The following is an 11,398-nucleotide window of genomic DNA, read 5'->3' as shown; positions in this document are numbered from 1 at the left end:
TCCTGACGCGCCTCCCCTTACAGAGCGCATGTAATAATGTTATATCAAATCACCAGAGCCAGCCACTGTTGGCTGCGCCTGACTCACGAGTACCCCTGCCTCGTCCTCCAGTGCGCCTCTGCGCATGGAAGAGCTGTTCACGTTTCAGCAGGTTGTAGACTTGTTCATCAGGAGCAAATTGCACCTTAGTGCCTAGTCCTGAAACTCTGAAAACTGGACCGCAGACTGGAAGCATTTTTTCACAGCTGTTGTAGGGTAATGGAGTGATCACTCGACTTTTCATGGGAAAACGGTACCGGGCGCTCCGATCTGCAACAAAACATGATACTTATAACAAGAAAGCACCCTGTGATTTCAGATTAAAGTGTTAGCTATCCCAAATAAAATCGAGAATTGAAGAATTTGGGATTTTCATGTGCTTTATTTAGTGAAAGTGTGCGTGCGCGCAAAATAGATTTTGCCCTTATGATCTCCACGTAGTAGGGAGCAGAAGTGGAATAAATCACTTTGGAAGATATATACAGCAGCTTATGCAAACGACATGGTTTTCAAGTGTTTGGTCATAAGCTTTGTGATTGATATGCGCATGAACACAAAATAAACAATGACATTATGTACTAATGGGTTTATAATTCCGTCGTCTGATCTATGTATCGTATTGTTGTGGAGCACCCAGTTACAATTTATCAAGATGAAAGACACTCTGGCTAACTCTTATCATGGGCTGGTACTCAGCATAAAGTTGTTTAGTTCACAGGATGAAGCCTAATAAACGTTCAGGTAAGACAATGTACACCATTGAAGCTACAGGCTGAAGGCATCAAAGCTGACGCCTTTTTAACAGCCCCTTCTCGCATCCCAATTACACATACATATGCGCATTTAAAAACTAACAGGACAAACACTGGAACGCTGCTGATAACGGTCTTTAATGAAGACAATTGATTGTAATGGAGACGATGAAAAGACTTCAATTCTTTCATATACATCACTCTATTCTTTACGCGCACAAAAAAACGAGTAAAAGAAGAAAATGTGTTGCCGAAGGGGAATAAAAATAACTGGCTACGACACGCTCAGAGGAAGTAACTTGCTCTTTCAACGCTCGGGTTTCGAAAGGCGTTTCAAACGTTGTTCCAGCAAAGACTTAATTGCCCATTCAAGGTCATATGATGCGTCAGGGTCTTCCAGGGTGGTCTCTGTTCAGTCGAATGAACACAAATGTAGAATCCGTCAAAAGACAATGTGGTGAAACAGGGGACAGACGCTGTGCGATTAAAGAAGAGGACTTTTATTAATACTGAGAGACCGAAAACCTTATAGAGTATTTCTTTGACCATTGATTCCATTAGATTAAACTGTTTGATAAAGCATCATGTGTTTGCAAGACAAAAGCCTACATGTCTTTATTATCCAGAGGATAAACTTGCTGTCCTTTTAAAACCTCGGTTAGAATCTAATAAACACGTTGAGTTGTTTTCTGGAGGGGTTTAGTCCATGTGACACATCCTCCCAACAACAGTGTGGTCAGGCACGGGTCTCACACCGGACAGGGGAGAGTGGTCAAAAGACTGAGTCTCACAGTGTGGGAAAGGGCATTATTCTCCTTAAAAAGACACTCCGAAATGAATTCAATGAAGTTATAGCGGGTGTGTGTTTCATTTCATTCGCTTATCATAGCACGTTTCTACCAGGCACGCCACGCAGAAAGTACCCAACAGCGCACGTACAACGACCTCCACCCACGTGCTCTCACTCTGCTTCTTTTGTAACACTCGATGTCTCAGGGTTCACAATTCAAAAGACACCCCCTGACACCTACTGAGGTTCTGCCCTCAACCACTTATCGGGGTAGAAAACGGCTGCATCTGCCAAGTTCACATTTGGGCGCATTCTGTTATACATGCTATTAAGAGCATGTTTACTGGCAACTACGGTTTGTGTACCTAACAACATAAACCCCAATAAAGTGTTTTATAGACACTTATGCAATAAAGCCCGGTCATAAAGGCATGGCTAAGAGGACATATTTCTGAGTAATGTAGCGACTCCTGTTTCCCCAGGCCACACAAAACTAAAATGAGAAAAAAAAATCCCCTTAAATTCCTTAGCGAACTGTACATTGCTAGAGGTTGTAGCAGTTTTACAGCTTCAGTTTAAGTAGAAATACATTATTTGGTCACGTAGACATAACAATCCACAGTCTCTCCTCTGTTTCAGCAAGTATTTTACACATAAACAAACATGAACAACATAAGTTGCAAAACACGAATATTTGGCTTTTTATATTAGGTTTGCATGATGACTGTTTTATGATAATGCGTTTGGTAATTGAAATGTACAGTAGCTCATCCAGTATGTCTGCATAGAATGCCTGAGGACGAAGAAGAGTCGATGAAACAGCGATAAAATATCTATCCAGCAAACAGTGGACATACAGATACAGTATATTAATAGTACAACATGATATCCACCACACTGTGGATCTAACGTTTCTGTCCAAACTGTAGTAAGGAATGCTGATAGTTAATGCCTCAGATTACTGTAAAAGCAACTCAGGATTTTGGTTTGGTCACTCTCTACCCTGGTGAAATACATCACAGCTGGTTTTTATAAGAGTATTTATATAGTCTTTTTTTTTTTACAACTCTCTGGTTAGGTCTAACTTGCATAATTGGTTTTAATATTTCCTCTCCGGGTAACCAGGTAAATCCACATGTTCTTTATTGTACAGGCATGCAACTCAGTACTGACTGTCATTTAAACAGATATCTGTGCCTCCGGTACTGCTTTCACGATTTTATATGAAGTGATCTGGCAAATACTCACCAGGGAATGGTGTTCAATGATCAAGTCTTGCACATATGGAGGGCTTGTTTATTACGCAGCCTAATCGCTGAGTCTCAATTTAAAAAACACGATGCACGCAAATTGGCTAATATTGATTAGTTATGTCACTGCAGAGAAGTTCACAGATATGTACACTTTGCAAGTATCCCTGCTGTGAGATCGGCACAGGGGGTTTACTCTCAGAACCACAGTAAACCTGCCACAGATGACAAAATTAGGAGCTGTATGAGGATTTGCCTTGCAGGTACAGTACCTACTGCATTTCCTTGTCTAAGCTAAGAGAGAGGGCTCAGGAAACGACAATGGGGTAATCACAAGTCACTGATGGCATCTTCCTGTATTTTATCCAAGCTTTGTTTATGGAGAATTTTCAAACTATATAAGTAGGATTGGGGTGGCGTAGTGGCGCAGTGGTTTACAATGCTGCCTTGCATTGCTGGGGCTGTGGGCTCAGTACCTGGGGAGCTGTCTGCATGGAGTTTGGCTTCCTTCAAGAAATGACTGGATGGGAAACCCGGCTCAAGAAGCTACCAAACGGGCCAGTAGTCATCTCTTGTTTGTCACCATTCTTACGAAATTACCTCCCGTTTTCCTTCATCACATTCCCGTTTCTTACGGGAGAGTAGGAGCGACTGAAATGACATTCTGACTGATATTTTAATGAGTCGGCTCTTTGCTTGCTCCAGGATTTACAGCCTCAGTTCAAACTACCTGCGTCTTTCTTTTTCTGCTTCTGTGTCCCCCGAGGACGTGGTCGTCTACACATTCAACACATAACAAGGAAAACAAGGGATGAGGGCTGACTTCATACCGACATGAGGCAGCTGTTATTGTTTGGAATAGGGGTTGGACTGTTACAGATGAAGAATCTTTCTGGGACATTATAAACCTTGGAGTCATTCGTATAGAGCTCTCCATTGCTTGGGTCCACGGTGCTGTTTTCAGGGAGCTCTGCTGCTGACGCCAATTGTTATTAACGCAGAACTTACTCCTGCATACCGGTCTGACTTAATTTAAGGGCCCTTTTGATAGGAAACTAGGGGAAACCACTAATGGTGTAAAGGGCAGTTTGGGAGGAGGGCAATATTTTATCGTATTATTCTTATTTAGTCATGATTTAAAAAAAATATTAATAACATGATTAATTCTGCTTAAGTTTTAATACGCCAAATCATTACTGAATGATGGTGCCAGTTGAATATTATTATCCTGTTATGTTTCTTTATTTAGAAAAAGTAACTTTTTAGTGTTTAAAAAGAACACTAAATTCATTGGTAAGCAGGGGTTGTAAATGTTAGTCTTCTTAAAGCTAGCATGGCACACACGCAAGTCAATGAATGTGCATATACACCACACTGTTTTATTAATAATGATGGCTTTCCCCTTTCCATTTTTCAAGCTTTCTATCCCTCTGTTCTCCCAGATGGTGCAGCCAGTTTTGCCAGGGGGCATCATTATTTTATACTGGAAAGATTTCAGTCTTATGTTGACACCTTTTATTCCCTTCTGCAATGTCAGCAAACCGGGAGCTGGGGGTTATTTTTGCTTCTCTCATGTCTAATTTAAGAGTTGTTAGTTTAAGGGCTCATAACGCAATTACAGTTGGAACTCTTGTTGATGATAAGTTTGGACAACATGCTTTTTTCAAATCCAGGTTTGATTTATTCCAGAATGATGTACATTGGTCACACTGGCCAATTGGGAGTCAGAAATTCCCCCCAAAATGACTGATTAAACAAAGAAAAACAGGCTTCCTATTCTCCACAGGCTGAACTTTCTCAAAACAAGACCCCAAAACACTGACTCTTTATTTCTAGTGTGCCAAAATTAGAGAGCACTGAAATGGGGGAAAATAGCAGTGTAATTGCTGTTGCTCTGTACTCTATCAACTATTGACCTTTTCAACATCTTACAAAACTGGCTCTACATACTTTCAGAAGCTAAGGTTTCTCTGCACTGTTTCAGCTTGTCTGATAGAACAGTTTTCTTGAGGCTGGGGAGAATGTGGGCAGATAAATAATCATAACATGGCTACAAGAGTGCCAAGAACTTAGTTTTGTATTATTATTTTTTTTAGGAAATAGCTATGCCAAAAAGACGAGAACAAAATATCGGGCTAGGTTATACACAGCAAAGGTAGTGAGCAGGAAAGAGGGGAGAGTAATTTGGAAATAAGGACAAAGAAATTGCTCTCCCTGCCTTCAACATTCTTTTCATCTGCTGCAGCTCCACACTGAAAGGAACATAAGGCCATCTTCAAAAACATATTAGACATAAGCCCATAATTACTTAAATTGACGTGTCGTTTTTTTCTTCTGGTCACCAGTTCCAGGCAGTATTAATGGTGCCGAGGACATCTGAAGAATGTACGAGCCTGGAAGTGAAAGGATTAGGGTGGAATTCGCTGGCCGGCTTCATCCTCGCTGGCGGCAGGTCAGAGGGGCAGAAAGGTCCACACACCGCATGGATCGGGGTGCCTCCTGGATTCACACACGAACGGGCGAAAGCATCAGGGATCAAGGACAAACTGCAAAAAAGTAATAACCTTGTTACAAGAGTAGAATTAGATACTGGAGGTATTTTGTCTCTAGAACCACCAGCTCATACTGTCCATCTGTATGTCCACCCTATAGCCATCAGCAGCACTCAAACCTTGCTGCATCTTACTCTATACTGATGAAATAGTGTATCCCAATCCCAGCCTCGCCTGACAATAGCGAGTGTTTCCATCATGCATATGCTCCTAGTCTCTCTCTGTTTGGGTTTCTGTGTACCCCTCGGGACAATCCTGTCACCTCTCACTCTTGTTCTACCAAAATACATGAAATTCTGAAAAGGAAAACCATTTCAGTATATGTCACTGTGTGTTTAGGATCTTGGCGGTGTTGGCATTATATTGAAAAGCTGAATGACAGAATTTGAGGTAGCGGCACAATGAGGAACAATAAGAAACCTACAACATCTTTACATCTTTAATCTTAATGAGCATATCATTAGGCAGCAGTGTGGAGTAGTGGTTATGGCTCTGGACTCATACCTGGAAGATTAAAATACCAGGTGGGGCTGTTGTACCCTTGAGTAAGTTAATTCACTCACAAACAGTAGTTTCCATAAAATACACAGCTATAGAAATTCATACAAATATAAGTCTCTTTAGATAAAAGCCTCAGCCAAGTAAATGAAGACTAATAATTAACAGGTTCGTTTAAAACCTGAACCAAAAATCTCATGCTGTACTTGTGAAGGTTAAGGTTTTGACTGAAAACTGCAGAATAAAAGTAAATGTCTTGTTAAGAGACTTGATGGTTAAAATCCACTTCTCCGCAAATCGGTTATGTCACGTTATAATTGGCTTCTGGGAAAAACAGCTCTGGTATGAATGTGAGCGTGTGTGTGTCTGCACTCATCTTGTTCCCAGTTCTTTGCCTAGATGATCTCTGCCTCCCCAGCAAACCTGAATTGGAGAAACCAGTTAGGAAATGGATGGATGGACATATATACATTCCAGTATATAGCATGTTAATCAATTTGCATGATTTAGATCATGCATAATCCTCATTTTTCCACTGTCTATTTAAAAAAATAAGAATACATGTATTGTATATGAATACATAGAAATGAAAGGTGTTAATAACTATCCTTACTGAATGTATTGCATATTTCAAATACATACCACATACCCTTTATTTTGGTAGTTTTCAAGAAACCTTTGAATATTTAAATATTAATACTTTTTTTGAAGGCCTGTCAACTACAATTTGAGAAATAACCTTTTATGAGGAACTTTATAAAAAGCCTTGGTAAACCTACCACATCATATGCTCGGCTTCTACTACAGCTTGTTCAAAGACCTCTAACAAGTTCAGCAAAATCTACTTTTTCTAAATCTGCTTTAACAATCCCATCAAGCACTATTGCTATACAGATTATTCTCTCCATTAGTTGTAATTATCAATTATATTATAAAAATAGGGGACTTTAAACATTAGCAAGGGAGTTACTATACTAAAGGACTGATACTAATACTGTGCAGATTCGTTCCATGAGTGATTCTGAGCTGCAGAAAGCTGTGCACAAATGGTTTCTGCATATTTATGTGGGGTCATCTAGACAGTGTGGGGAAGCAATAAAAAGCGAGCAGAATATATCTGGGTGCAACGTAAATCAAAGTGTGCAGCTTAAATGAAGGGTAATTATACACATGCTTTACAATGCACTAGCAAGTTTGCACTCACTATACTTCAGTTATGGTTACTTTACCACAAGAAGGATAAACTTAGAACTACATTAATAATGACTTCCTTTGGGAGTTTGTCATACAGACAAGTTTGAATAACTAAGTCTCATCAGTCAAGAATAAAGAGGAGAGGAGAGGAGAAATTGAACGGTGTTCTTGAACATGAATGCTCTTTTCTATGTGCAGTGCTACACCACCCCTTGTTCTGCCTTTTCTGTCTCATCGAAATGACATGTGTCCACCGATGTTGTATTCACCATCACCATCGCTCTCTGTTAGCCATGTTTCAGTGATTCCGGTCACATTATAATCTCCTGCTAGTAGAGTGGCTCTTATTTCTTGTATTTTGTTCCTAATACTCCCAGCATTCCTGTATAAAAACTTAATTACCAGGTTCTTTGACGTTTTATTTTTCCTTTGTGTTCTCTTTTTGGCTCTATGTATCCTGTTGGATCCCCTTTCCATTCCAGTTTAAAAGACTTGGAATGCCTCTGGAGATCCCGGCCCGGTCATGTGCTGTGTTTACAGATGAGCTTTTCTAGTTGTCCACCTTGGCGTGGTCTTTAGCCCGGTAGCTGTGTTGGTGATAATGCAGCTGAGCGGCTGGAGTATTCGGCCCCGTGGCTGTATTGGCCTGTCAGGACCCTGTGCTGCGTCAGCGTGGCTGCCGCGATAGTGGCACAACTGGTCATCGATCCCGGAGGCCAGTATTATTACAGGAGCGGGATTCTTGAGCCCGGAGGTTGGTCTGGCTTCACGTCAGCCTGTACAGAGGCAGAGGCTGACGTGGAGGTCTTGTGTCACCCGTGCTGTGACTTCTTCTCGACAATGTCACTCCGTGTGCAGAGCTGATCCCTGCTCCAGTGAGTGCCGACGTCCAGACTCTTGGGAGCTGCATCTCGGGTAGAGGAAAAGCTTTTAAGAATTGGGGGAGACCTTGGCGAAAGTAACGCCCCATGTTGTAACCCCCTGAGAATAGAAGCCAGAGAATCTAGAGACGATTCCTGACCCCTGAGACTGAAGTACTGTAAATATTTAGGCAATTGAGTATTTGGAATCTCAATTTCTTCCACAGTGAAAAGAGGGATGTGTATGATAGACATGCAGGTTATGCATGAGTTTTGGCAGAATTAACCAGCTCCCAAGACCGAGAAAGCAGCAGGTCTGGAAAAACAATAGGAAACACTCCATTAAAGGATTAAGGATTTGGGGCTCCAGTTACACTCTGTACTAAATCAACATGTTCTGTAATGTGTGAGGGGAGCTAATTCACTCCTGAGATTTATGCTACTGAAAATACACGGGGCAGTTTATTGATCCATTTCTCTAGCTCAACAATACTGTGCATATATACCACGATTTTACTGTACATTTCTAAAGGATAAAGAAGAATTGAAGAATGCATAGGCCAATTTGAACAAGGGAAAAGGGAAACAAGGACAATTCTATTATAAATGTAGAAGTTTTTATCTGAATTAATAAAGTTTTTTACCATCAGAAAGTTAGGCTGAAAGGTAAAAAATAAAGTTTGCTGTGGGTCTTACCTTGTACTTTTAAAAATGCACAAAATAGTCTACACTACTCTTGTTCCTTTTTTTATTGAAAGGCAATCCACCTTGTTCTAGCAAGAAATTGGCACAGTTAGCATTGATTTACATCAGGTAGGTTTTAGTCTTCAGTCAGAGATCATGAACATGCTTGCATTCGTTGAAATGTAAGACTTTAGGGCAAAAAACACCAACCAGAGTGTATACAATAAGTTATTAAAAAGTAATGTACAGTATCCAAATTAACACCACACCCTTATGTATACTGTTAACTGCTGAACGTAATTGTTGCTTAATGTAAGCAAGAATGTAATTTAAAATTCAAATTACTGTAGGCAAATAATCAACTGTAACCTTGCAATACAGTGAAGCACAAATCCTCTCGCATCACTTCAGTGAATAAATGTTATGAAAATTGTGTATGAAATTTTAGTTTTTACAATCCCGGTTTATTTAAGGAGTGCATTTGTTACTGTTCAGTTGGTACTATGAAAGTAAAACTGCCCAATCGTCAGTCGTGGAGAAAGACTCTTTAATAAGGGCAATAACTTCAGTGAAAGGATCAGACTGTAAACTGTAAGCAAATAAAATGGATTCATTATCTCTTTGCTGGAAAAACTCTGCATTAATCAACACACAACACCCAACTCTTCCTCAGAGGCCATAAACAGTGGTATGGAGCTCATCTACAACCATCTGTCTGTACTCTCCTGTAATCTCCTGTCAGAACAGTTGTAAAAACACAATAGGTATTTAAGCCTCACTGTTGTTTTAAGAGATACCAACATAGCCTATTGTTAGTGTGAATACAGTCAAACTGGTAGAAGATCATTTCAAAATGCCATTTGTTAATTTTGGAATTGTGCAAAGATCGAACTAAAGATGACATGGTAGCTTATCATAAATGTTCTAAACAGTTCTGCTGCTGGTACAACTGTGCCATAGCTGTTGCCAATGAAAACTCCCGCCTGGATGTATGTTATTGTAAGTTATCACCACTTCTTGAGTGGGTGAAGGCACAAAGACATGACGATATCCCCTGATAACAGAGATCCTTCTGTGTACTATTGCCAAGGATACAGTTTTGCCATGATATAAATATCACAGCACTGTTGTGGTTAAAAATAGGTTATTTCATTAACAGGTCATAGTAACATGTAGTAAAGCTACCAAAGATAAAATTACCAGGTTTCTTCTGTGAACAAATGAGACAGTAGGGCTGTAACAACAAACTCCACCACACGACAGGGCTGTGACTGGCAAGATGGAGAGTGTGTGGTGGGAGTTTAGATTTCACTTGACGGTTCCCATCATCTGCTAATTAAAATACTTTCCCCATGTCAACAGACAGAGCACTACATTTTAAATACTTGTGCTGATCACGTGGTAAATGCTCAGAACCATGGTTTCTTTGAAAGCAGTCATGAATTATGATCATGTCACAATTATATCCTTAATTAATTTATTAGCAGTTCCCTCAGAGAAAACCAAAGTTGAAGTAGCACACTAGTATTATGTTGCACATATAGAAACATTAGCCATTCCTTATGGGTTCTCAGTATCAATAATGGAGTAGGTTGCTGGCCACTGTACTGTTATACACTTACCCAAGACCCATTCCACACAAGCGAGCCAGTTATAGTCAACCTGTAGATATGGGATAACCAGACAGCACTTCCCCCAGGGAGGAAGCAGATTCCAGGTTTTAGAGTGAAAGTAGAGATCCTTCAATCCAGGGCAGCACGGTACAGGCTGACATCTTCTTCCCCCTACAGTTCAGATGCTCAAATCAGTCACCTTTGGATACCTCTGGTCACTTTTAAACCGTGGGTGGTGCCCTCTTTAGGACATAACTTATACACACAACACGAACTACATTACACGGTTTTGCAAAAGCTCAACCCAGTACATGTCAGTGTTTGGCTGGGAAAAAAACTTTTTGTAAAGCCTGATCTGCCCACCGGACTTTTGCACACTCTCAGTTTAACATGCTCATAACAAAAATAACAAATCCATCCATCCCTCTTTTTTCTAACCAATCCAGGATCGCAGGGGAGATGGAACCTGTCCCAGAAAGAAAAGGCACAGGGCTGGATCCAGCCTGAATGGGACACCAGTCCATCACAGGACACACACAGACACAACCACACACACCAGGGCCAGTTCTACCAGAAGCCAATTACCTCACCAGTATTTCTTTCGACTGTGGAAGGAAACCGGAGCACCCAGAGGAAAGTGTAACTCCAAGCAGAGAGCACCCCGGGAATTGAACCCAGGGCCCGAGCACTGCAAGGCAGTAATGCTGAACACAGCACCAACATGCTGCCCCCAAAATGCCTAATATCATTTCCATTTCATTAACAGTTCATTAAAATATTGCAGTTGAAAAATAAAACCAAACATGCTATTTAAAATCTTTTATAAAACCATGGCCTACTGACCTAAAAAACTGTTCAAAGCGGCTCTGAAGGTTACCGGGTTCACCTCCTCTGTCCACTACCTGCTCTAAAGCCGTGTGAAACCCATGTTCGTAGTCATAGCATCTCATGCCTGTCGGAGAATAACAGAGGTACTTGGCAGTTTGGCTTTTAACACATTTGTTAAAAATGGAAACTATCAGAATGATACAAAGACTTGACAGTTTTCAGAAAATTGAATCAGTTACAAAACTGAATCAGCCAACCATACGTTATTTTAGAGTTAAAGTTGATCAGCACCCCACTAGTATAGTTCTGTCTGATAACAGATTAGAGGCAGTGAATTA

The sequence above is a fragment of the Lepisosteus platostomus genome, chromosome 19, assembly GCF_059453375.1.
Source record: "Lepisosteus platostomus isolate fLepPlt1 chromosome 19, fLepPlt1.hap1, whole genome shotgun sequence".
Lineage (NCBI taxonomy): Eukaryota > Metazoa > Chordata > Actinopteri > Semionotiformes > Lepisosteidae > Lepisosteus > Lepisosteus platostomus.
The sequence above is the reverse complement of the archived record's forward strand: the minus strand, read 5'-3'. Positions refer to the sequence as shown.